This window comes from Cherax quadricarinatus, chromosome 3 (assembly GCF_038502225.1).
Source record: "Cherax quadricarinatus isolate ZL_2023a chromosome 3, ASM3850222v1, whole genome shotgun sequence".
NCBI classification, from domain to species: Eukaryota; Metazoa; Arthropoda; class Malacostraca; order Decapoda; family Parastacidae; genus Cherax; species Cherax quadricarinatus.
The window spans coordinates 5,095,449-5,123,115 of NC_091294.1; the positions used below are offsets into that span (position 1 = coordinate 5,095,449).

Genomic DNA, 27,667 nt, shown 5'->3' on the forward strand with positions numbered 1-27,667 from the left:
GGTTATTGTTGGTTCTGGTAAAGTAGTGGATTGTGGGTATTGTTGGTGCTGGTAAAGTAGTGGATTGTGGTTATTGTTGGTGCTGGTAAAGTAGTGGATTGTAGTTATTGTTGGTGCTGGTAAAGTAGTGGATTGTGGTTATTGTTGGTGCTGGTAAAGTAGTGGATTGTATTTATTGTTGGTGCTTGTAAAATATTGGATTGTGGTTATTGTTGGTGCTGGTAAAGTAGTGGATTGTAGTTATCGTTGGAGCTGGTAAAGTAGTGGATTGTGGGTATTGTTTGTGCTGGTTAAGTAGTGGATTGTGGTTATTGTTTGTGCTGGTTAAGTAGTGGATTGTGGTTATTGTTGGTGCTGGTAAAGTAGTGGATTGTGGTTATTGTTTGTGCTGGTTAAGTAGTGGATTGTGGTTATTGTTGGTGCTGGTTAAGTAGTGGATTGTGGTTATTGTTGGTGCTGGTTAAGTAGTGGATTGTGGTTATTGTTGGTGCTGGTTAAGTAGTGGATTGTGGTTATTGTTGGTGCTGGTTAAGTAGTGGATTGTGGTTATTGTTGGTGCTGGTAGTGGATTGTGGTTATTGTTGGTGCTGGTGTAGTGGATTGTGGTTATTGGTGCTGGTTAAGTGTTGGTGCTGGTTAAGTAGTGGATTGTGGTTATTGTTGGTGCTGGTAAAGTAGTGGATTGTGGTTATTGTTGGTGCTGGTTAAGTAGTGGATTGTGGTTATTGTTGGTGCTGGTTAAGTAGTGGATTGTGGTTATTGTTGGTGCTGGTTAAGTAGTGGATTGTAGTTATTGTTGGTGCTGGTTAAGTAGTGGATTGTGGTTATTGTTGGTGCTGGTTAAGTAGTGGATTGTGGTTATTGTTGGTGCTGGTTAAGTAGTGGATTGTGGTTATTGTCGGTGCTGATTAAGTAGTGGATTGTGGTTATTGTCGGTGCTGATTAAGTAGTGGATTGTGGTTATTGTCGGTGCTGATTAAGTAGTGGATTGTGGTTATTGTTGGTGCTGGTTAAGTAGTGGATTGTGGTTGTTGTTGGTGCTGATTAAGTAGTGGATTGTGGTTATTGTTGGTGCTGGTAAAGTAGTGGATTGTGGTTGTTGTTGGTGCTGATTAAGTAGTGGATTGTGGTTATTGTTGGTGCTGGTTAAGTAGTGGATTGTGGTTATTGTTGGTGCTGGTTAATTAGTGGATTATGGTTGGTGGTGGTGCTGGTTAAGTAGTGGATTATGGTTGGTGGTGGTGCTGGTTAAGTAGTGGATTGTGGTTATTGTTGGTGCTGAGTAAGTAGTGGATTGTGGTTATTGTCGGTGCTGATTAAGTAGTGGATTGTGGTTATTGTCGGTGCTGATTAAGTAGTGGATTGTGGTTATTGTTAGTGCTGGTTAATTAGTGGATTATGGTTGGTGGTGGTGCTGGTTAACTATATGTATTGAAATTTAAGTCATTATTAACCTAATTTCATTGTATCACCACCAACCATAATCCACTACTTAAGATGACTGGATAACTATGTAAAAAGCTTCTCCATTACACTCAAGAATACTTTAATACTTAAAATACAGATTAATCTCTCAGTGTGTATACATAGAGACATACAACTTTTTGTGTATATATCATACGGTATGTGTTCCATTAACAGCACACTATATATATATATATATATATATATATATATATATATATATATATATATATATATATATATATATATATATATATTCAATCCCACCCTTATCTCACAGTAAATATTTCTCAAAGTAACACCCAATTAATAGGTATTTTTTTAATAAGAATTATCTTGATTTTAGATTTCCGAAAATTCTGACATACAATATCACAAAAAATATAAGAAACATCTAAATTTTAATATAAATTAATAAAATATACTATACTGTCTTATTATATAACTCTAATTATTTCTGTAGAGAAATTTAAAAATACCTGTTGCCAGGAGCTGATTTAGAAGGGCACAATTATTTATGCCTTTGTTTATGAGCCGTACAAATGTTCTTGTGTACAACCATATCTATAACTAAGCCATGTGCAACTAAAATACAGTGAATCAATAACCCGGACATAGGAGAGAGGAGCTGATTACGATGTTTCGGTCCGACTTGGACCATTTACAAAGTCACACTAAGTGACTACATCCAAACCCATGTATAACCAAATCCATGTACAACTAAACCTACATACAATTAAACCATGAACAACCAAACCCATGTACAATTGAATCCTTGTACAACTAAACCATGCAAACCAAGCCTATGTACAACCCAACCATATGCAACCCAACCATGTACAACCAAACCTGTCAGTAGAGTTGTACGTACAGGGAGAATCTATCTTCCCCACCTGGTACCAGACCTATACATGTACCTGTGAACAGATTGCCTCATTCTCAACTTGTAACAGAAGAGTTCGTCAACCAGATGCTAGATGATAATATCGTACAGAGCAATTCACCCTGGAACGCGCCAATGATGTTAATACCCAATAAAGACGGTATTTGGTACCCAGTTTTGACTTTTATTAGTTGAATATTAAAACAACACCAGATCGTTTCCCACTTCTGGTTCTTGGTGACTTACTACGAAATATAGGCGATAAAGTAATATCGATCCCAGACTTATATTTGCTAATATACAGTGCCTTAAGCCATCCACCAACAACAAAATACCTTTCATTAGTTTACTTCTAGGGGAGTCAAATGCAGTGTTTGCAGCCTTCACAGAGACCCACGCAAAACATTGCTTTGACAGTGAAATATGGATACCTGGATACAACCTTTTCAGATGCGACAGAAAGAACAGGCAACAAGGGAGGGTTGGCCTGTATGTCAAAGTCGCTCATTTGCACAGAGATACTGAACACCACAAATGATGAAGTTGAAGTTCTAACAATAAAAATCGAGAACCAAGACTTAGTCATTGTACTTGTATATAAGCCACCAGATGCAACTTCCCAACAGTTCAAGAAACAGCTATCGATAATTGACTTCTGTCTATAAAACCTTCCAGCCCCATCCCCGAACATCTTGCTACTTGGTGACTTCAATCTAAGACATATAAAATGGAAGAATGTAGCAAATAAAGTTGAAGCAGAAATAAGTCACACACACATGAGCTGCTGAATTTCTGTAATAAACACACCCTAAGTCAGCAGATAGTGGAGCCAACAAGACTGGAGGACACACTTGAACTTATTTTTACAAATAATGAGGACCTGGTAAGAAACATAATATCAAAAACAACTAATTTTGATCACAATCTAAGCGAAGTCCAGACTTACATGCACAGGAGTCCCGATCACCAAAATGCATACAGCTATGAGGGTACCTTTACCAAACTGAACTTCAACAACAAGAACATCAACTGGGATCAGGTAAACTATGTTCCACATGAAACATGTTGGGAAGATATCTTAAATTACATGTACCCTAACCAGTGAATTGAAAAGATTAACTTTCTGGTAGCTGAATTATGTTCAAGGTATATTCCCCTAAGAAAAAAGAAGAGAAGAAGTAAACTGGAGAGAGAGAGAGACGCTCCCTCTACAGGAGAAGGCAAAGAATCACTGAGCTCCTCAAGAATGCCAGATTATCTAAAACACGAAAGGAAGTGCTAACAAGGGAAGTGGAAAATATTAAGCTTAAGTTAAAGGACTCATACAGGATCCAGGAGAGACAAGAGGAGCTAAACGTGATTAGTGAAATTGAAAAAAAAATCGAAATATTTCTTTTCATATGCCAAAAACAAGGCAAAAACCACTTCTAGTATAGGGCCCCTGCTCAGACAAGACAGATCCTACACTGATGACAACAAAGAAATGGGTGAGATACTGAAATCTCACTGTGACTCTGTGTTCAGCGAGCCACTAATCAGTTTAAAGATAGACAATATAAATAATTTTTTCATGAATGAGCCTCAAAACCCTGTCAGTGTTTGCCAAATTTCTGACATAACCTTAATCCACTCAACTTTGAGAAAGCCATTGACAACATGCCCATGCAGTCAGCCCCAGGCCCAGACTCGTGGAACTCTGTGTTCATTAAGAACTGCAAAAAACCCCTCTCAAGGGCCTTAAGTATGCTATAGAGAAGGAGCATAGACACAGGTGAGATTCCACAGTCACTAAAAACAACTGATAGAGCCTCACTCCATAAAGGTGGCAGCAAAGCAATAGCTAAGATTTTCCCAAAATAGCTAAGAACTTCCCACATAATAAAAATCTTTGAAAGAGTTCTAAAAAGCAGGATTGCAAACCACCTGGACTCCCAACAACTGCACAATCCAGGGCAACATGGGCTCAGAGCAGGACGCTCCTGCCTCTCGCAACTACTGGACGTGCGGCCAACAGTAACAGCCTCGTTAATCAGGCCCTGATCTACCATGAGGCCTGGTCATGGACCGGGCCACAGGGGCGTTGATCCTTGGAATACCCTCCAGGTAGACTCCAGGAGGGATTTTGGCAAATCCCTCTTCATGAGGACAGCCAAGAGCTAACAGCCTTATCCACTCCGACAGGTCATAATTATTTTCTCAGAATGGCCTCCTGTTTACACTTCTCTCCTATCATCTTCCTGAGGCTCATGAAGGGCATATGTCGAAGCCTCACAGGTAACGCCCTGATGCTGTGCCTAAACAACATGATCGTCATGTCAGAAGACTTGGAAACGCATCTCAAAAAACTGAATTTGGTACTCGGTAAGCTTGAAGAAGCCAATTTAAAGATAAAGCTCTTCAAATGTCAGTTCCTTAGATCAGAGATCAAGTTTCTTGGTCACGAAGTCACTGTTAGAGGGGGTTACGACTGACCTAAGTAAAGGAATCGCTGTATAAAATTTTCCAACACCAAGAACTGCTGATGCTGTCGGATCCTTTGTGGCTTTAGCAGGATTTCGTAGAGCTTTCAATGCTAATTTTTCTCCTTTTGCAGCTCCTCTGAGTTGCTTAAGAAGGATGCGCCTTTCATTTAAACCTTCCATCAAGAAATAGTATTTAAGATATTAAAAGACTAGCTAACTTCAGCTCCTGTATTAACGTTTCCTGATTTTGCACAGCCTTCATATCTGACAACCGACGCTTGTTTCATCGACTAGGTGCTGTCGTAGCTCAAAAGACGGATAACAAATGTAACTCAATTGTGTTTGCTAGTTAAGTCCTAACCAAAGCTGAACGTAATTATATTGTAAATGAGCAAGAAGCATTAACTATAGTCTTTAAGGCACTTCCAAAATATCAATTCGTGTCTTGACAAATAATGTTCTGCTGATTCTGTTTCTCCAGAATAAATAGCCTACTGGACCACTAGTAAGATGATCTTTGAACATACATGAGTTAACCCCACTTTTGCACACTTGCCATACAAGTCAAGTGTAGACGCAGATGTATTATCTCTTGACATATTAGTACAGTTCTAGTCGATCCTCCATCTGTCATGCTGAAGCTTGGCCAAGAGTTAGTCCCCATCGAGTTATTGAACACATAAGTGGTAATAAGTATAGGGTTAAAGAAATCAGCAGTTGAAACATCTGGCACCCAGACTTGTGAGCCAGATATACAACAAATTCGAGCCATACAATAGAGCGGAAACGTAATGTGAAGGACCCGGGAGTGATAATGTCAGAGGATCTCGCCTTCAAAGACCATAACAATGTATCTACCTCATCCGCTAGGAAAATGATAAGATGGATAATGAAAACCTTCAAAACTAGGGACGCCAAGCCCATGATTCTCTTCAAATCGCTTGTTCTCTCTAGGCTGGAATACTGCTGTACACTAAAGGCCCCCTTCAAGGCTGGCAACATTGCAGACCTGGAGAGTGTACAAAGAACTTTCACGGCACACATAAGTACGATAAGGCACCTAAACTACTGGGAACGGTTAAAGGTCCTTGATCTGTATTCCCTTGAACGCAGGCGAGAGAGATACATGATAATATACACTTGGAAGGTCCTGAAGGGATTGGTACCAAACCTGCACACGAAAATCACTCCCTATGAAAGCAAAAGACTCGGCAGGAGACGCAACATACCCCCAATGAAAAGCAGGGGTGCCACGATTACACTGAGAGACAACACAATAAGTGTCTGGGGCCCAAGACTGTTCAGTTGCCTCCCAGCATACATAAGGGGGATTACCAATACACCCCTGACTGTCTTCAAGAAGGCACTGGACAGGCACCTAAAGTCAGTACCTGACAAACCGGGCTGTGGTTCGTACGTCAGCTTGCGTGCGGCCAGCACTAACAGCCTGGTTCTGATCCACCATGAGGCCTAGTCTTCGACCGGGCCGCGGGGGCGTTGACCCCCGAAACCCTCTCCAGGTAAACTCCAGGTCAACTCTTCTGACCCAGTACCTTCTAAGTTTAGCAACCTGACTGACACATCTTGACTGTTGCTACACCTTGCAAACAAGACAAGTGATGAGGACGCCTCAGGTTTCTACCAATACCGTTAATGTTGATTAATCTCAGTCAGAGCAAGTGTTGTTAGGTAAGACACATATGCAACAGTTAGACAACTTTATTCCGAAACGTTTCGCCTACACAGTAGGCTTCTTCAGTCGAATACAGAAAGTAGGCAGGAACAGTAGAGATGTGAAGACGATGTAATCAGTCCATCACCCTTAAAGTCGTAGAATTTGAGGTTGTCAGTCCCTCGGCCTGGAGAAGTTCAGTTCCATAGTCAGGAACTATCTGAAGATCAAGCGACAGTGCGGAGACTTAAATACTGTCGGAAGGAGAGGTGCAGGGTAGTAGTAGTAGTAGTAGTAGTAGTGAGAGGCAACTGAGAGGTCATGTCCCTCTCAGATTCAACCCTTCTCACTTGAAAAGCTTGTCCAAGGTGTTTTCTGTACCAAGATGCCACGTGTTGCAGTGTCTGACAAGATGAACATCAAAATGGTATACAATACCGACAGGTTGTTAGGTAAGACACATATGCAACAGTTAGACAACTTTATTCCGAAACGTTTCGCCTACACAGTAGGCTTCTTCAGTCGAATACAGAAAGTAGGCAGGAACAGTAGAGATGTGAAGACGATGTAATCAGTCCATCACCCTTAAAGTCGTAGAATTTGAGGTTGTCAGTCCCTCGGCCTGGAGAAGTTCAGTTCCATAGTCAGGAACTATCTGAAGATCAAGCGACAGTGCGGAGACTTAAATACTGTCGGAAGGAGAGGTGCAGGGTAGTAGTAGTAGTAGTAGTAGTAGTGAGAGGCAACTGAGAGGTCATGTCCCTCTCAGATTCAACCCTTCTCACTTGAAAAGCTTGTCCAAGGTGTTTTCTGTACCAAGATGCCACGTGTTGCAGTGTCTGACAAGATGAACATCAAAATGGTATACAATACCGACAGGTTGTTAGGTAAGACACATATGCAACAGTTAGACAACTTTATTCCGAAACGTTTCGCCTACACAGTAGGCTTCTTCAGTCGAATACAGAAAGTAGGCAGGAACAGTAGAGATGTGAAGACGATGTAATCAGTCCATCACCCTTAAAGTCGTAGAATTTGAGGTTGTCAGTCCCTCGGCCTGGAGAAGTTCAGTTCCATAGTCAGGAACTATCTGAAGATCAAGCGACAGTGCGGAGACTTAAATACTGTCGGAAGGAGAGGTGCAGGGTAGTAGTAGTAGTAGTAGTAGTAGTGAGAGGCAACTGAGAGGTCATGTCCCTCTCAGATTCAACCCTTCTCACTTGAAAAGCTTGTCCAAGGTGTTTTCTGTACCAAGATGCCACGTGTTGCAGTGTCTGACAAGATGAACATCAAAATGGTATACAATACCGACAGGTTGTTAGGTAAGACACATATGCAACAGTTAGACAACTTTATTCCGAAACGTTTCGCCTACACAGTAGGCTTCTTCAGTCGAATACAGAAAGTAGGCAGGAACAGTAGAGATGTGAAGACGATGTAATCAGTCCATCACCCTTAAAGTCGTAGAATTTGAGGTTGTCAGTCCCTCGGCCTGGAGAAGTTCAGTTCCATAGTCAGGAACTATCTGAAGATCAAGCGACAGTGCGGAGACTTAAATACTGTCGGAAGGAGAGGTGCAGGGTAGTAGTAGTAGTAGTAGTAGTAGTGAGAGGCAACTGAGAGGTCATGTCCCTCTCAGATTCAACCCTTCTCACTTGAAAAGCTTGTCCAAGGTGTTTTCTGTACCAAGATGCCACGTGTTGCAGTGTCTGACAAGATGAACATCAAAATGGTATACAATACCGACAGGTTGTTAGGTAAGACACATATGCAACAGTTAGACAACTTTATTCCGAAACGTTTCGCCTACACAGTAGGCTTCTTCAGTCGAATACAGAAAGTAGGCAGGAACAGTAGAGATGTGAAGACGATGTAATCAGTCCATCACCCTTAAAGTCGTAGAATTTGAGGTTGTCAGTCCCTCGGCCTGGAGAAGTTCAGTTCCATAGTCAGGAACTATCTGAAGATCAAGCGACAGTGCGGAGACTTAAATACTGTCGGAAGGAGAGGTGCAGGGTAGTAGTAGTAGTAGTAGTAGTAGTAGAGAGGCAACTGAGAGGTCATGTCCCTCTCAGATTCAACCCTTCTCACTTGAAAAGCTTGTCCAAGGTGTTTTCTGTACCAAGATGCCACGTGTTGCAGTGTCTGACAAGATGAACATCAAAATGGTATACAATACCGACAGGTTGTTAGGTAAGACACATATGCAACAGTTAGACAACTTTATTCCGAAACGTTTCGCCTACACAGTAGGCTTCTTCAGTCGAATACAGAAAGTAGGCAGGAACAGTAGAGATGTGAAGACGATGTAATCAGTCCATCACCCTTAAAGTCGTAGAATTTGAGGTTGTCAGTCCCTCGGCCTGGAGAAGTTCAGTTCCATAGTCAGGAACTATCTGAAGATCAAGCGACAGTGCGGAGACTTAAATACTGTCGGAAGGAGAGGTGCAGGGTAGTAGTAGTAGTAGTAGTAGTAGTGAGAGGCAACTGAGAGGTCATGTCCCTCTCAGATTCAACCCTTCTCACTTGAAAAGCTTGTCCAAGGTGTTTTCTGTACCAAGATGCCACGTGTTGCAGTGTCTGACAAGATGAACATCAAAATGGTATACAATACCGACAGGTTGTTAGGTAAGACACATATGCAACAGTTAGACAACTTTATTCCGAAACGTTTCGCCTACACAGTAGGCTTCTTCAGTCGAATACAGAAAGTAGGCAGGAACAGTAGAGATGTGAAGACGATGTAATCAGTCCATCACCCTTAAAGTCGTAGAATTTGAGGTTGTCAGTCCCTCGGCCTGGAGAAGTTCAGTTCCATAGTCAGGAACTATCTGAAGATCAAGCGACAGTGCGGAGACTTAAATACTGTCGGAAGGAGAGGTGCAGGGTAGTAGTAGTAGTAGTAGTAGTAGTAGTGAGAGGCAACTGAGAGGTCATGTCCCTCTCAGATTCAACCCTTCTCACTTGAAAAGCTTGTCCAAGGTGTTTTCTGTACCAAGATGCCACGTGTTGCAGTGTGGAATGTAACCAGTCCATCACTTGTGTCGCAATTTGAATTCTGGCCGCCGTCCAGGTCCCTCGGCCTGGAGAAGTTCAGTTCCATAGTCAGGAACTATCTGAAGATCAAGCGACAGTGCGGAGACTTAAATACTGTCGGAAGGAAGGAAGGAAGGAGACACTGCAACACGTGGCATCTTGGTACAGAAAACACCTTGGACAAGCTTTTCAAGTGAGAAGGGTTGAATCTGAGAGGAACATGACCTCTCAGTTGCCTCTCACTACTACTACTACTACTACTACTACTACTACCCTGCACCTCTCCTTCCGACAGTATTTAAGTCTCCGCACTGTCGCTTGATCTTCAGATAGTTCCTGACTATGGAACTGAACTTCTCCAGGCCGAGGGACTGACAACCTCAAATTCTACGACTTTAAGGGTGATGGACTGATTACATCGTCTTCACATCTCTACTGTTCCTGCCTACTTTCTGTATTCGACTGAAGAAGCCTACTGTGTAGGCGAAACGTTTCGGAATAAAGTTGTCTAACTGTTGCATATGTGTCTTACCTAACAACCTGTCGGTATTGTATACCATTTTGATGTTCATCTTGTCAGACACTGCAACACGTGGCATCTTGGTACAGAAAACACCTTGGACAAGCTTTTCAAGTGAGAAGGGTTGAATCTGAGAGGAACATGACCTCTCAGTTGCCTCTCACTACTACTACTACCCTGCACCTCTCCTTCCGACAGTATTTAAGTCTCCGCACTGTCGCTTGATCTTCAGATAGTTCCTGACTATGGAACTGAACTTCTCCAGGCCGAGGGACTGACAACCTCAAATTCTACGACTTTAAGGGTGATGGACTGATTACATCGTCTTCACATCTCTACTGTTCCTGCCTACTTTCTGTATTCGACTGAAGAAGCCTACTGTGTAGGCGAAACGTTTCGGAATAAAGTTGTCTAACTGTTGCATATGTGTCTTACCTAACAACCTGTCGGTATTGTATACCATTTTGATGTTCATCTTGTCAGACACTGCAACACGTGGCATCTTGGTACAGAAAACACCTTGGACAAGCTTTTCAAGTGAGAAGGGTTGAATCTGAGAGGAACATGACCTCTCAGTTGCCTCTCACTACTACTACTACCCTGCACCTCTCCTTCCGACAGTATTTAAGTCTCCGCACTGTCGCTTGATCTTCAGATAGTTCCTGACTATGGAACTGAACTTCTCCAGGCCGAGGGACTGACAACCTCAAATTCTACGACTTTAAGGGTGATGGACTGATTACATCGTCTTCACATCTCTACTGTTCCTGCCTACTTTCTGTATTCGACTGAAGAAGCCTACTGTGTAGGCGAAACGTTTCGGAATAAAGTTGTCTAACTGTTGCATATGTGTCTTACCTAACAACCTGTCGGTATTGTATACCATTTTGATGTTCATCTTGTCAGACACTGCAACACGTGGCATCTTGGTACAGAAAACACCTTGGACAAGCTTTTCAAGTGAGAAGGGTTGAATCTGAGAGGAACATGACCTCTCAGTTGCCTCTCACTACTACTACTACTACTACTACTACTACTACCCTGCACCTCTCCTTCCGACAGTATTTAAGTCTCCGCACTGTCGCTTGATCTTCAGATAGTTCCTGACTATGGAACTGAACTTCTCCAGGCCGAGGGACTGACAACCTCAAATTCTACGACTTTAAGGGTGATGGACTGATTACATCGTCTTCACATCTCTACTGTTCCTGCCTACTTTCTGTATTCGACTGAAGAAGCCTACTGTGTAGGCGAAACGTTTCGGAATAAAGTTGTCTAACTGTTGCATATGTGTCTTACCTAACAACCTGTCGGTATTGTATACCATTTTGATGTTCATCTTGTCAGACACTGCAACACGTGGCATCTTGGTACAGAAAACACCTTGGACAAGCTTTTCAAGTGAGAAGGGTTGAATCTGAGAGGAACATGACCTCTCAGTTGCCTCTCACTACTACTACTACTACTACTACTACTACTACCCTGCACCTCTCCTTCCGACAGTATTTAAGTCTCCGCACTGTCGCTTGATCTTCAGATAGTTCCTGACTATGGAACTGAACTTCTCCAGGCCGAGGGACTGACAACCTCAAATTCTACGACTTTAAGGGTGATGGACTGATTACATCGTCTTCACATCTCTACTGTTCCTGCCTACTTTCTGTATTCGACTGAAGAAGCCTACTGTGTAGGCGAAACGTTTCGGAATAAAGTTGTCTAACTGTTGCATATGTGTCTTACCTAACAACCTGTCGGTATTGTATACCATTTTGATGTTCATTCCACAACCATAACACACATTCTCAACCCTACAACAAACCCATGTACAACCAAACCCATGAACAACAAACCCATGTACAACCAAACCCATGTACAACCAAACCCATGTACAACCAAACCCATGTACAACCAAACCCATGAACAACCAAACCCATGTACAACCAAACCCATGTACAACCAAACCCATGTACAAACAAACCCATGAACAACCAAACCAATGTACAACCAAACCCATGTACAACCAAACCCATGTACAACCAAACCCATGTACAACCAAACCCACGTACAACCAAACCCATGTACAACCAAACACTTGTACAACCAAACCCATGTAAACTAAACCCATATACAACCAAACCCATGTACAACCAAACCCATGTACAACCAAACCCATGTACAACCAAACCCATGTACAACCAAACCCATGTACAACCAAACCCATGTACAACCAAACCCATGTACAACCAAACCCATGTACAACCAAACCCATGTACAACCAAACCCATGTACAACCAAACCCATGTACAACCAAACCCGTGTACAACCAAACCCATGTACAACCAAACCCATGTACAACCAAACCATGTACAACCAAACCCATGTACAACCAAACCCATGTACAAACAAACCCATGAACAACCAAACCAATGTACAACCAAACCCATATACAATTAAACCATATACAACCAAACCATGTACAACTAAACCCATGTACAAACAAACCCATGTACAACCAAACCCATGTACAACCAAACCCATGTACAACCAAACCCATGTACAACCAAACCCATGTACAACCAAACCCATGTACAACCAAACCCATGTACAACCAAACACTTGTACAACCAAACCCATGTAAACTAAACCCATATACAACCAAACCCATGTACAACTAATCCCATGTACAACTAATCCCATGTACAACCAAACTAATGTACAACCAAACTAATGTACAACCAAACTAATGTACAACCAAACGCATATATAATCAAACCATGCACAACTAAACCCATTAACTCTGAAAACATATGTATCAACAGGCGAATAAGATGCTTGAGTATCTTTACTAGAAGCAACACCTGAGTATCTTTACTAGAAACAACACCTGAGTATCTTTACTAGAAGCAACACCTGAGTATCATTACTAGAAGCAACACCTGAGTATCATTACTAGAAGCAACGCCTGAGTATCTTTGCTAGGTGCAACACCTGAGTATCTTTACTAGAAGCAACACCTGAGTATCATTACTAGAAGCAACACCTGAGTATCATTACTAGAAGCAACGCCTGAGTATCTTTGCTAGGTGCAACACCTGAGTATCTTTACTAGAAGCAACACCTGAGTATCTTTACTAGAAGCAACACCTGAGTATCTTGCTAGGTGCAACACCTGAGTATCTTTGCTAGGTGCAACACCTGAGTATCTTTGCTAGGTGCAACACCTGAGTATCTTTGCTAGGTGCAACACTTGAATATCTTTGCTAGGTGTAACACATAAGAACATAACAACATAAGAAAGAAGGAACACTGCGGCAGGCCTATTGACCCATGCGAAGCAGGTCCATGCACCCCCCCTGCCTAGATCAATGACCATCTAGTCAGGTCACTTCCACTTAAGGAAGGAGCACAGCACCAGACGTGGTAGCCCAAGCTAGTCAGGTCCAACTCGCACCCACCCACACCCACTCATGTATTTGTCCAACCTATTTTTAAAACAACACAACTCTATTTCCAAATCAGTGCTTTCCTGCGTCCTTCCTGAAGCTAAACTTATCCAACTTGCTGTGAGTCCTGTCTTGGCTAGATATTTTCAGCACGCTATTTACATCCCCTTTATTTATTCCTGTTTTCCATTTATACACCTCGATCATATCCCCCCTAATTCTACGTCTTTCTAGAGAGTGCAGATTCAGGGCCTTCAGTCTATCCTCATAGGGAAGATTTTTCATACATGGGATCAACTTTGTCATCCTCCTTTGTACGTTTTCCAGAGCATTTATGTCCATTCTGTAATACGGTGACCAGAACTGAGCAACATAGTCTAAATGAGGCCTAACCAAGGATATATAGAGTTGAAGAACAACCTGAGGACTTCTATTATTTATACTTCTTGATATGAAGCCAAGAATTCTGTTAGCTTTATTGCGAACACTAATGCACTGTTGTCTTGGTTTCAGATTACTGCTAACCAGAACTCCTAAATCCTTTTCGCAATCAGTAGTATAAAGATTTACACTATTCAGTTTATATGTGGCATGGTTATTGTCCTGTCCAACATTTAGAACTTTGCATTTTTCTATTTTAAACTGCATCTACCACTTCTCCGACCACTGCAGCAGTCTATTCAAATCATCCTGGAGCGCACTAATGTCCTCAATAGAATGAATTAGACGGCCTATTTTGGTGTCATCAGCAAATTTGTTTATGTCGCTATTTATTCCCTCATCTATATCGTTTATGTAAATTGTGAACACCAAGGTGCCCAACACTGACCCCTGTGAAACACCGCTTGTGACGTGCCCCCATTCTGATTTCTCCCCATTTATGCAAACTCTTTGCTGCCTATTTGTCAACCACGCCTCTACCCAGGAATAAATTTCTCCTCCTATTCCATGTGCCTTAAGTTTCCTCAAAAGTCTTTGATGTGGAACTCTATCGAAAGCCTTACTGAAGTCCACATACACAATATCATATTCATTACGATGATCTACCGCCTCAAACACCTTAGCAAAAACAGTAAGTTCGTAAGACAGGAACGCCCCTTAGAAAAACTGTGTTGAGATTCATTTATCAATTCATGCCTATCAAGATGGCTACGAATTGCCTCGGCAATTATTGATTCCATAAATTTTCCCACTAAGGAGGTAAGGCTTATTGGTCTATAGTTTGAAGCTAAGGACCTGTCACCTGCTTTGTAAATAGGTATTACATTTGCCATTTTCCACTTATCAGGCACTATGCCAGTTTGTAGTGATATGTTGAAAAGATTAGCCAAAGGTTTGCCAAGTTCCTCTTTACATTCTTTTAACACACTTGCAAATAATTCATCAGGACCTGGGGATTTGTTAGGTTTTAATTTCTCTATTTGTCTGAGGACCATGTCACTAGTTACTGCAGTCGTGCATAGTTTATTATCGTCCTGTTCTACATAATCTATTATTTCTGGAATTTCGCTAGTATATTCCTGAGTAAAAACTGAGAGGAGGTAAGAATTGAAAATTTCACACATATCCTTATCACTATGAGTGATCTTACTTCTGTATAAACCATACCACGGGCGGGATTGAACCCGCGGTCAGAGAGTCTCAAAACTCCAGACCGTCGCGTTAGCCACTGGACCAGCTAGCCACAATAAGATTCGTCCAACTAGGTATATTTCTACACCATAGGAAGGTTAGCATAGGCACCACTGTGACCACAAATGCAAGTTTTACTTCTGTATACCTGAAAGAACTCTTTTAAGTTAGTCTTTGAATCCCTTGCGACCTTAGCCTCATAATCCCTTTTTGCTTTTCTTATTCCTTTTTTTATTTCTCTCTTTAATTGAATATATTGATTTCTTAACTGCCCATCCCCTCTTTTGATACGCCTATATATGCCTCTCTTTTGACCTATGAGATGTTTTAATCTATTGTTCATCCATTTGGGATCATTTTTGTTAGATTTAATTTCCCTACTCGGAACAAAAGTTGTCTGGGCAGCTAGAACTATGCTCTGAAAAACGTCATATTGGTAACCAAGATCACCTACCTGACCCATAGTCAGATCATCCCAATTTAGCCCACCCAGGTAATTTTTCAGCCCCAGGAAATCAGCCAATTGGAAGTCTGGGACAAAGACTTGATTACAGTTTACTAGGTAATTCCATAATATATTGAACCTAAGTGATTTGTGATCACTTTCCCCAAGCTCATCATTAACCTCAAGATTATTAATTAGTGAATCTTTGTTGGCAAGAACCAAGTCAAGCAGGTTGTTTCCTCTAGTTGGTTCTGTCACAACCTGTTCTAAAAAGCAATCCTGAACCGAATCAAGAAAGTCACTAGACTCAAGATTTCCTGTCATATTGTTCCAATCAATTTGTCTAAAGTTAAAATCACCCATTAACACAACATTTTCATATCTAGACGCCTTTTGAATTTCGTCCCATAGCACCTTACTGCACTCTCTATCAAGGTTTGGGGACCTATATATCACACCCAAAATAAATTTTTCATACCCCTCGAGAAACTGTAGCCAAACAGATTCTGTGTCCGATGTTTCTAATTTTATATCATGTCTAACACAACAAGTTTAAATTATCTCTGGCGTACATCGCCACTCCACCACCCTTCCTGTTGACCCTATCAGTGTGGAACAGTTTATAACCTTGTATGTTGCATTAAAAAGGCATTTCTCTATCTTTCAAGTTGAACCAGGTTTCTGTTATAGCAATAATATCTACATTACCTGCACTTGCGAGTAATTTTAGCTCATCTATCTTATTTCTTAGAATCCTACTACTTGTATAGTAAACCTTAAGGGAGCTAGTGACCTGTTTTAGTGTCTCTCTTTTAGTGATAAAAAAAGGTTGCTGCGTAGGCGAAACGTTTCTTTAATATATAGATATATGCTGCATATGTATCTTATTAATCAATAAAGAGAGGCAGGTGTTGCACACATGTCTTACGTGGGAGCTGGGGTGTGGGGCTGGGGTGTGGGGCTGGGGTGTGGGGGCTGTGGTGTGGGGCTGGGGTGTGGGGCTGGGGTGTGGGGCTGGGGTGTGGGGCTGGGGTGTGGGGCTGGGGTGTGGGAGCTGGGGTGTGGGAGCTGGGGTGTGGGGCTGGGGTGTGGGGCTGGGGTGTGTGAGCTGGGGTGTGGGAGCTGGGGTGTGGGGCTGGGGTGTGGAGCTGGGGTGTGTGAGCTGGGGTGTGGGAGCTGGGGTGTGGGGCTGGGGTGTGGGGCTGGGGTGTGGGGCTGGGGTGTGGGGCTGGGGTGTGGGGCTGGGGTGTGGGGCTGCGGTGTGGGGCTGCGGTGTGGGGCTGCGGTGTGGGGCTGCGGTGTGGGGCTGGGGTGTGGGGCTGGGGTGTGGGGCTGGGGTGTGGAGCTGGGGTGTGTGAGCTGGGGTGTGGGAGCTGGGGTGTGGGAGTTGGGGTGTGGGAGCTGGTGTGTGGGAGCTGGGGTGTGAGAGTTGGGGTGTGGGAGCTGGGGTGTGGGGCTGGGGTATTAGGGCTGGGGTGTGGGGGCAGGGGTGTGGGAGCTGGGGAGTGGGAGCTGGTGTGTGGGAGCTTGGGTGTGGGAGCTGGGGTGTGAGAGTTGGGGTGTGGGGGCAGGTGTGTGGGAGTTGGGGTGTGGGAGCTGGGGTGTGAGGCTGTGGAGTTAGGGCAGGGGTGTGATGGCTGGGGTGTGGGAGCAGGGGTGTGGGAGCTGGGGTGTGGGAGCTGGGGTGTGAGGGCTGCGGTGTGGGAGCTTGGGTGTGGGAGCTGGGGTGTGGGAGCTGGGGTGTGGGGCTGGGGTGTTAGGGCTGGAGTGTGGGGGCAGTGGTGTGGGAGCTGGGGTGTGGGAGCTGGGGTGTGAGAGTTGGGGTGTGGGGGCAGGGGTGTGAGAGCTGGGGTGTGGGAGCTGGTGTGTGGGGCTGGGGTGATAGGGCAGGGGTGTGATGGCTGGGGTGTTGGACCAGGGGTGAGGGAGCTGGGGTGTGGGAGCTGGGGTGTGAGGGATGGGGTGTGGGTGCTGGGGTGTGGGTGCTCGGGTGTGGGAGCTGGAGTGTGGAAGCTGGTGTGTGGGAGCTGCGGTGTGAGAGCTGGGGTGTGGGAGCTGGGGTGTGGGAGCTGGGGTATGGGAGCTGGGGTGTGGGAGCTGGGATGTGGGAGCTGGGGTGTGGGAGCTGGGGTGTGGGAGCTGGGGTGTGGGAGCTGGGGTGTGGGAGCTGGGGTGTGGGAGCTGGGGTGTGGGAGCTGGTGTGTGGCAGCTGGGGTGTGAGAATTGGGGTGTGGGGGCAGGAGTGTGGGAACTGGGGTGTGGGAGCATGGGTGTGGGGCTGGGGTGTTAGGGGAGGAGTGTGATGGCTGGGGTGTGGGAGCAGGGCTGTGGGAGCTGTGGTGTGGGAGCTGGGGTGTGAGGGCTGGGGTGTGGGAGCTGGGATGTGGGAGATGGGGTGTGGGAGCTGGTGTGTGGGAGCTGGGGTGTGGGAGCAGGGGTGTGGGAGCAGGGGTGTGGGAGCTGGGGCGTATGAGCTGGGGTGTGGGAGCAGGGGTGTGGAAGCTGGGGTGTGGGAGCTGGGGTGTGGGAGCTGGGATGTGGGAGCTGGGGTGTGGGAGCAGGGGTGTGGGAACTGGGGTGTGGGAGCTGGGGTGTGGGAGCTGGGGTGTGGGAGCTGGGGTGTGGGAGCTGGGGTGTGGGAGCAGGCGTGAGGGAGCTGTGGTGTGGGAGCTGGGGTGTGGGAGCTGGGGTGTGGGAGCTGGGGTGTGGGAGCTGGGGTGTGGGAGCTGGGGTGTGGGAGCTGGGGTGTGGGAGCTGGGGTGTTGGGAGGCAAATTAGACAAGGTATACACACAACAGTGTGTATACCTTCACAACGGTTTGTATACCTTCACAACGGTTTGTATACCTTCACAACGGTGTGTATACCTTCACAACAGTGTGTATACCTTCACAACGGTGTGTATACTTTCACAACGGTGTGTATACCTTCACAACAGTGTATATACCTTCACAGCAGTGTGTATACCTTCACAACAGTGTGTATACCTTCACAACAGTGTGTATACCTTCACAACAGTGTATATACCTTCACAACAGTGTATATACCTTCACAACAGTGTGTATACCTTCACAGCAGTGTGTATACCTTCACAGCAGTGTGTATACCTTCACAACAGTGTGTATACCTTCACAGCAGTGTGTATACCTTCACAGCAGTGTGTATACCTTCACAACAGTGTGTATACCTTCACAACTGTGTATATACCTTCACAACAGTGTATATACCTTCACAGCAGTGTGTATACCTTCACAACAGTGTGTATACCTTCACAACAGTGTGTATACCTTCACAACAGTGTGTATACCTTCACAACAGTGTGTATACCTTCACAACAGTGTATATACCTTCACAACAGTGTGTATACCTTCACAACAGTGTGTATACCTTCACAACAATGTATATATTCTCGCAACCCCCAGAGTGTCCCGAAAAATTTAATATGTGGAATATGAATAAAAGAGAATCAAAATGGTTCTGCTGGTCCGCTGCGATACACTTCCATGTCGCTAAAGTTTATGTATCAGCTTGAGTTTTCCTACAGACTTGGCAAGACCCGCACTGGAGCATCGATCTATTCACTGGGAATCACGGTTGCCAGGACAATGACTTCCAGAAGGTCTTCATCCATGGAATGATTGCAGCTACCGTCACTGAACCTCTTCTGCCAACCTGCTACAACGCTCAAAGACCTGGCCAACGATGAAGCGATCTTCGTTACCACATCTGATAGGGACTCGTATACAAGTCTAAGCAGCAGTAAAGTGTAAGAACTCAATAAAAAATTCGATTCAGTATAGTCTGAAATGCATGGAACAAGTTAAAAAAAAAATTGTGTTACTCCCAGTAGCCCTAGATCAGCTCGTATATATGGTACTCCCAAAACCCACCAAATAAACAGTATACTTAATTAACCCCATCACGTAAGATACCGGCAGTTCTCCTCACAGACTGGTGCGAACTCGAGCGAAACTTTTATCCAAACTGATAGAAACGATGAGCAACGCATATTTAAAACATTCGGGTGACCACCACAGTAGTGGTAAACACAACTTGAGTAAACAAGAAACTGGCAAGTCTGGATGTTACTTCATAATTTGCAAATGTACCTACTATCCATACTACTGAACTTCCAAGGATGGTCACTTACGACCTCCTTCCTCTTCTCTCTGCCAGAGATTTCGTCGATCTTATTGAAGTGTGTGTGTGAATTGTAATCTTTTTATGTTACTTCTCTGTAGAGGTAAAACTTTGGCATGGAAATGGAGTCGCCCATTTATGCATTACTGGCTATCCTGTACATGGAATAAAGTGAGGCGGGAAATTTCACTCCGTTCATTCTCAAGAATGCGAAGTAGCTGTAGAATGTAGATAATACAAGGTTCAACACCACCGATCTACGAGAGAGACAACATAGTTGAACCTTACATTAAATTTACACTTCATGAGGAATGTGAAGACAAACGTCCCTAGATGTATTTGTTTTTATTTATGTTTGCAATAAGCTGTATTTCAAAGTCTACCAGACACATGCTAATAAGAACAATTTAATGCATTTTCACTCAAACCATAACAAAACCAAACACTGAGTCGTTATCAGATTCTATCCGGTTACCTAAGAGGTATGTAGTCCTGAATACCATGAGGAGGAATGGGACTACATTTACCTGTCTTATTTCAACAATGATTGTAGATGTTGTGCTCTGAGGATCATCAACACCCACATGGTGGACAGGCACGGTGTCAGACCAGACCTGCCACTTCCCCCTCCCCCCAGCACGGTGTCAGACCAGATCTGCTGCTCGACACCCCAACATGGTTAACGAAACACTGCAGAAGAATATACTGCAGCCATTTACCTCACGAATCGAGGAAAGAGTTTAAGCTTTGTTTCTGTGAGATCAATAGTTTGTGGCTAGCAAGAATTTGTATTATACCAGCATACACGCAGCCCCACCCCTGACCACCATGCCAATACCACCATCAATACCACCAACATGTCAATACCACCACCAACATACCAGTACCAACACCATTACCACCATCACTACCATCACCATACCAATATCCCCCATGAACGTACCTTAGTATCCTCCCCATAAACGTACCTTAGTATTCCCCCATGAACGTACCTTAGTACCCTCTCCATGAGCGTACCTTAGTACCCTCCCCATAAACGTACCTTAGTATCTTCCCCATAAACGTACCTTAGTAACCTCCCCATGAAGATACCTTAATAACTGTGGCATGGTACGAGTATGTTACATTTCATTCCGAGTATGTTACACTCCCATATAGGCTGCCTCCCAACCAGTGAACTAGGTGCTAAGGGTTTAACGATTATAGGGTACCCATCGTTAAATCAGTACCTGAGTTCATTGGTCAATCACAGACATGCCTGCCAAAACTGAAGCAAAATTGTTCACTTGTGCCAAGCGAACTGACAGACTTGCCTGAGCCGCTGGCTGAGCACGGTGCATTCTTCAGCTTCTGTTTTTGCCATTTTTTGTCACCGTGTGGTACACTTACTATTCTGATTTGTACTTAGTGTACATACTTGTATATATCTGGCAAATTATATCTGGTGAAGGAAAATACAAGTCATATACTATTGTTGAGTTTCGTTTGCTCCACTTAAAATCCCATTACGACCAGGTCACAGGCCATACCATGCCTGTGTCCATAATAGTAACCACCCCATGAATGCACCTTAGTAACCTCCCCATGAACGTACCTTAGTATCTTCCCCATAAACATACCTGAGTAACCTCCCCATGAGCATACCTTAGTACCATCCCCATGCACATACCTTAGTAACCACCCCATCAGTGTACCTTAGTACCCTCCCATGAGCATTCCTTAATTAATGCCCCCACCATGACCTTATCTTAGTGTCCTCCCCATCAATGCCCTCACTCATTTGCAGTGAGTTAACAAATATTTCTTGGTAAATGAAACTAACCATGTTTTTGGAGCAACTGTACCAGCAGGTGACTGGAGAATTGGGGAAAGCTAGGAGAAAATGTTGCGATTGAGGAAAACCAAGAGAATTCATAGCTATCCCCTAGGAAAGAATTTTCAGGACAATGAAGAAAGCTGCAATGAAGTGGTGACCAGCAGAATCGAAGATGACTGCTGACACTACTGAAAGCTGGTGGGAAAGGACCGAGACTGAATACAAAAAAGATCCAGGAGACTGCTGTGGAAACCTTTAACTCCTCTGTACTGCATGACGAATGTGGATAGACTACTAGGAGCAACGTGACGAACTACACCGAGATAATGTTGTTCTTGTAGAGGACACTCAGATTATGTTTATGGATAGGGCTTTTTATTTGAAGGATAGGGGTAGGAGACAGGATTTGTTTTCTCTTGACTGCATTATAACTGGTAATAAGATCAATTCTGTTATCTGCCTCACTGCTGGGGGCAATGAGGATGGCAAGCAGGCATAAGGCAGCAATAGACAATTAGGAAGAAAGAAGAAGGAAGAAAGAGTTCCCTGTAATATGTGGCATTATGCAAAGGAGAGTTGGAAAACACTGTATGGATATTGCACTGCCATTAATCGACAACTGGGATCACTTGTATGGTAGAAATTACATGCATGCCAGAGATTGAGGTTCACTTATCTAGGGCTGGAGTGGAGGTATTAGCTAGCTTAGTGGCAGAACTGTTATGACATGAAACTACAGATGAATGATTTTATGTGGGGAAAATTTGAAATATAGTACAACAGAATTGGGCAGTGTGAATTATCTTGGATGCCACATTGTGGGTTCTGGGGATACCAATTGTAGGCAGAATAAGGTAGGATTGTTAGTTAACATTGGAAATTCGGTGGTATTAGGTGATAAGAACAGCAGCAGAGACAGTGGAGGAGCAGGGAGAGGAAAATGAAGAGAGGGTTTCTCAATATGTTTTACACAAATAAGTGTAGCATAGAAACAATATGGACAAGTTGAGAGTAGCTGCAAGTGCGGATAACACTGATGTATTTGCTGTAACTGAGACATGGTTTAATTTTGAAGAATCGGGACGTGCCTGCCGAATGCTACATTGACAGTTTTTGGTTGTTCCATGTTGATAAAAATAACGGGGAGGTGGGGCGGTATTATGTGTCCGAGAACACTTGGATTTCTGCATAAAAAAACGGGTATAAAGACTAAAGGGACACACACAAACAGTCTGTGTGAGTAACATGAAAACATTATTTAAAGTGTGATATACCATTGCTCAAACTTGGCTAGGGAACAAGAGAGGAAATTGTTAAGATTTGAAGGTAACATTAATACAGTAATTCTAGGAGATTTTAGCTTTAATCAAATTGATTGGCGTTCCTTGACTAGGGAACTAAAGTCAAACGACTTACTGAAATTCAAGACTGCTTTTCAAAACAGTTGTGACAATACTAATGAGGAAAAATAAGGTGCTTGATTTGGTTCTGACAAACAATGATACCCTTTGTTAATAATCTAGAGATTACAGAGGAACTTGCCACGAGCACAAATTGATTACATTTAACATTGAACATCTGCCTAGAGGGTAACAGTTGTAAACAATAGTGACAATATGTAACTATGACACAAAATGTGGATTATGATATTTTATTGTGAAGACATTTCGCCCACTTAGATTATCACTTCAACTGAATTGATAAAGTTCCTGGTGGACAAAACGTCTTCAAAATAAAATATCATAACTCATATTTACATACTGGTGACATGAGTATGACGTGCAACAGTTAGAAAGTTGTTGTTATTGAAACGTTTCGCCTACACAATACGTTTCTTCAATCAAATACAGAGGAAACGGCAGAAGTGCTGACTAGGCAATAATGATGTGATCAGTCCATCTCTGTAGCAGTACTTTTTTGTGTTTCATGCGGATACTCCCGACACATCCATTTAATTAACGACAGAGATGCACCATCGCCAGGGAAGAAGAGACCCAGAGACGCAGCATCTTGGGAACATCACTCATCTGTATGTCAAACAGTTTCATCCACAACAGCGGCCAGGAAACTTCTTCGTTATCCGACATGATACCAGACCTACTGGCCCATGCCGGGTAGGTTCTTCTCAGATCCAGACTCTTCTCAGCTGTCAACTTCGACATTTCCTCGCCTGATCCTTCACGTCACTAAGCTCGCTTTAAATGCGCACGTCCTTTCTACCCAGGTTGATCTGTTTGTGTATTGATAAGCCCACTGTGTGGAAGACTTTGACAATAAAGGCCCACATTGTACTTGTTATGCAGGCTACTGCCTTGTAATGTGAAATAAAAGTACTTCAGTAATTTATAAATCACGTTGGTGTTTTGTGGAAGCTTTTCATGAGTGACGTCACGGCGTGACTAAAAAAAAAAACATACCACGGGCGGGACTGAACCCGCGGTCAGAGAGACTAGAGAGGAGCATGGGTAAGATGGCGCCGAGGTAACATAAGTAACTTTGTGTATATTTTGTGGTTTTGATCAGGCTGTAATGTGTATATATATGTTTATTTTATGCTCCTATAGGCCCTAAGAGGTACGTGGCCCGGGGGGTCTGTGTGAACTGTGGAGAGAACAGAAATAATAGCTTGTATACCAGCAGGTTGGGATGATGCCGGCCCATTAGGGTCGCTACTTGAAGTCTGCCTGGAGGGTGTTCCTGGGGTCAACGCCCCCACTGCCCAGTCCATGACTAAGCCTCGCAGTGGATCAGGGTCTGATCAACCAAGCTGTAACTGCTGGTCACACGCAATCCAATGTACGAACCACAGCCTGGCTGGATAGGCACTGACTTTAGGTGGCTGTACAGGCAGTGTGTTTAAGTACCCTGGGGCGACCCAGAGGGCCATACCCACGAGGGAGAGAGGAGTGGAGTTGTTGACTCTAGGATGCCTGGTCGCCAAGTGAGGCCAAGGTTGGGTGGTGCTGGCTGAGAATGGGTAGGCTTATAGGTGGCAGCACCAGCATGGCACGGAATATGAACCCAGTTGGGCATACAAGTTGAACAGTCTTGGGCCCCTGACACTTACTGCGTTATCTCTTAGTGTACTCACGGCAACCTTACTTTTCATTGGGGGATGTTGCACCGCCTTCCAAGTCTTTTGCTTTCGTTAGGAGTGATTTTTGTGTGCACATTTGGGATTAGTCTCTCTAGGAGTTTCCAGGTGCAAATTATGATGTTTCTTTCTCGCCTGCGTTCCAAGTACAGGTCAAGGGACTTCAAACATTCCCAGTAACTTAGGTGCCTAACTGTACTAATAAGTGCAGTGTAAGTTCTTTGGTCATGTTAATTTTCTTGTGGATTTACCTTATCAATTAGTGAAGGTTTACGAGTGCATAACCTATCGGTTCGGTTTTGTGATGTGTGTTGAAGGCGGGTTTATCTCCTAGACCAGTGTTTACCTCGCAGACCAGTGTTTACCTCCTAGGGTCCCACAACTTCTTAAGAGTACTACAATTGTATCTCCTATATTATTTATCTACAAACACAGGTTATTTGTCTTCAGAAATGCTTGTACGGAAGTTTCTCGATGTTACTCCCACGTATATTTGCTCAAGGTCGCTGCAAGGGAGTGTGTGTATCCCTGCCGTGGTTTGGACTTGGTGGTATTACTTACTAGTGATGCATTGTTCTTCCTGAAAGGTAAAGAATGAGGGCGGGAATATGGCTGAGGTACAATGTTTGTCAGGAAACAGGACAAGTGTTTCTTGACGCGAGTCTTAGATGATGACCCGCGCAGCTGGAGCTTTTGGTCATCTGACCGAGACCTTCCGTCTACCCCTTTATAAATGATGGTTATGATTATAACCAATTGTTAGTATTATATATGCTGAGGTATACAATTGGAAGACAGTTATATAGGAGATTCACTGTGGATATCTAGTCCATAGACACACACACACAGGTATGATAACAGATGCCATCTTTCCAACGGGATACAAGATCCTGAGGAAAGACAGAGGGAACAGTGGGGGTGGAGGAGTGGCATTGCTGATCAAAATCCGATGGAATTTTGATGAGCTGGAGAGAGGAGACAGCGGAGAAGAAAGTGATTACATAGCGTGAACGCTTCACTCTGGAGGTCCCAAGGTGGTAATAGCAGTGATGTATAACCCGCCACAGAGCAGCAGGAGGCCAAGGTAAGAGTACGACGAGAGCAATAGAGCAATGGTTGACACACTGGCTGCAGTGGCCAGAAGAGCTCATGCATGCAGGGCAAAGCTCCTGATCATGGGTGACTTTAACCACAAGGAGATCGATTGGGAGAACTTGGAGCCACATGGGGGCCAAGATACATGGAGGGATAAGATGATGGAAGTGGTACTGGAAAACTTCATGTACCAACACGTAAGGGACACTACAAGAGAGAGAGGAGAGGATGAACCAGCAAGACTGGACTTAGTATTCACCTTGAGTAGTGCATATATCGAGGACATCACATATGAAAGACCCCTTGGGGCCAGCGATCATGTGGTTTTAAGCTTCGAATACACAGTGAGGAACTCAACAAGAGATTCAAAGAAGTGTTCACAGAGGAGACAGAAGGGGCTCCAGAAAGACGGAGAGGTGGGGCACACCACCATGTGCTGGACACAGTGCACACAACCGAGGAAGAAGTGAAGAGGCTTCTGAGTGAGCTAGATACCTCAAAGGCAATGGGGCCAGATAACATCTCCCCATGGGTCCTGAGAGAGGGAGCAGAGGTACTATGTGTACCCCTAACAACAATACTCAATGCATCTATCGAAACAGGGAGATTGCCTGACGCATGGAAGACAGCAAATGTAGTCTCAATCTTTAAAAAAAGGAGACAGACATGAAGCACTAAACTACAGATCAGTATCACTGACATATATAGTATGCAAAATCACGGAGAAGATTATCAGGAGAAGAGTGGCGGAACACCTAGAAAGAAATGATCTCATCAACAGCAGCCAACATGGTTTCAGGGACGGGAAATCCTGTGTCACAAACCTACTGGAATTCTATGACATGGTGACAGCAGTAAGACAAGAGAGAGAGGGGTGGGTGGATTGCATTTTCTTGGACTGCAAGAAGGCATTTGACACAGTTCCACACAAGAGATTAGTGCAAAAACTGGAGGACCAAGCAGGGATAACAGGGAAGGCACTACAATGGATCAGGGAATACTTGTCAGGAAGACAGCAGCGAGTCATGGTATGTGGCGAGATGTCAGAGTGGGCACCTGTGACCAACAGGGTCCCACAGGGGTCAGTCCTAGGACCAGTGCTGTTTCTGGTATTTGTGAACGACATGACGGAAGGAATAGACTCTGAGGTGTCCCTGTTTGCAGATGATGTGAAGTTGATGAGAAGAATTCACTCGATCGAAGACCAGGCAGAACTACAAAGGGATCTGGACAGGCTGCAGACCTGGTCCAGCAATTGGCTCCTGGAGTTCAATCCCACCAAGTGCAAAGTCATGAAGATTGGGGAAGGGCAAAGAAGACTGCAGACAGAGTACAGTCTAGGGGGCCAGAGACTACAAACCTCACTCAAGGAAAAAGATCTTGGGTTGAGTATAACACCAGGCACATCTCCTGAAGCGCACATCAACCAAATAACTACTGCAGCATATGGGCGCCTAGCAAACCTCAGAACAGCATTCCGACATCTTAATAAGGAATCGTTCAGGACCCTGTACACCGTGTACGTTAGGCCCATATTGGAGTATGCGGCACCAGTTTGGAACCCACACCTAGCCAAGCACGTAAAGAAGCTAGAGAAAGTGCAAAGGTTTGCAACAAGACTAGTCCCAGAGCTAAGAGGTATGTCCTGTGAGGAGAGGTTAAGGGAAATCAACCTGACGACACTGGAGGACAGGAGAGATACGGGGGACATGATAACGACTTACAAAATACTGAGAGGAATTGACAAGGTGGACAAAGACAGGATGTTCCAGAGACTGGACACAGCAACAAGGGGACACAGTTGGAAGCTGAAGACACAGATGAATCACAGGGATGTTAGGAAGTATTTCTTCAGCCACAGAGTAGTCAGGAAGTGGAATAGTTTGGGAAGAGATGTAGTGGAGGCAGGATCCATACATAGCTTTAAGCAGAGGTACGATAAAGCTCATGGTTCAGGGAGAGTGA

General features: G+C 44.1%; 1 protein-coding gene across 8 annotated transcripts in view; it reads right to left on the bottom strand.

Moving 5' to 3' along the window:
- Positions 1 to 27,667, bottom strand: part of Atpalpha (sodium/potassium-transporting ATPase subunit alpha) — a 1,033,168-nt gene that overhangs the window by 534,366 nt on the left and 471,135 nt on the right. The window lies entirely within an intron of this gene.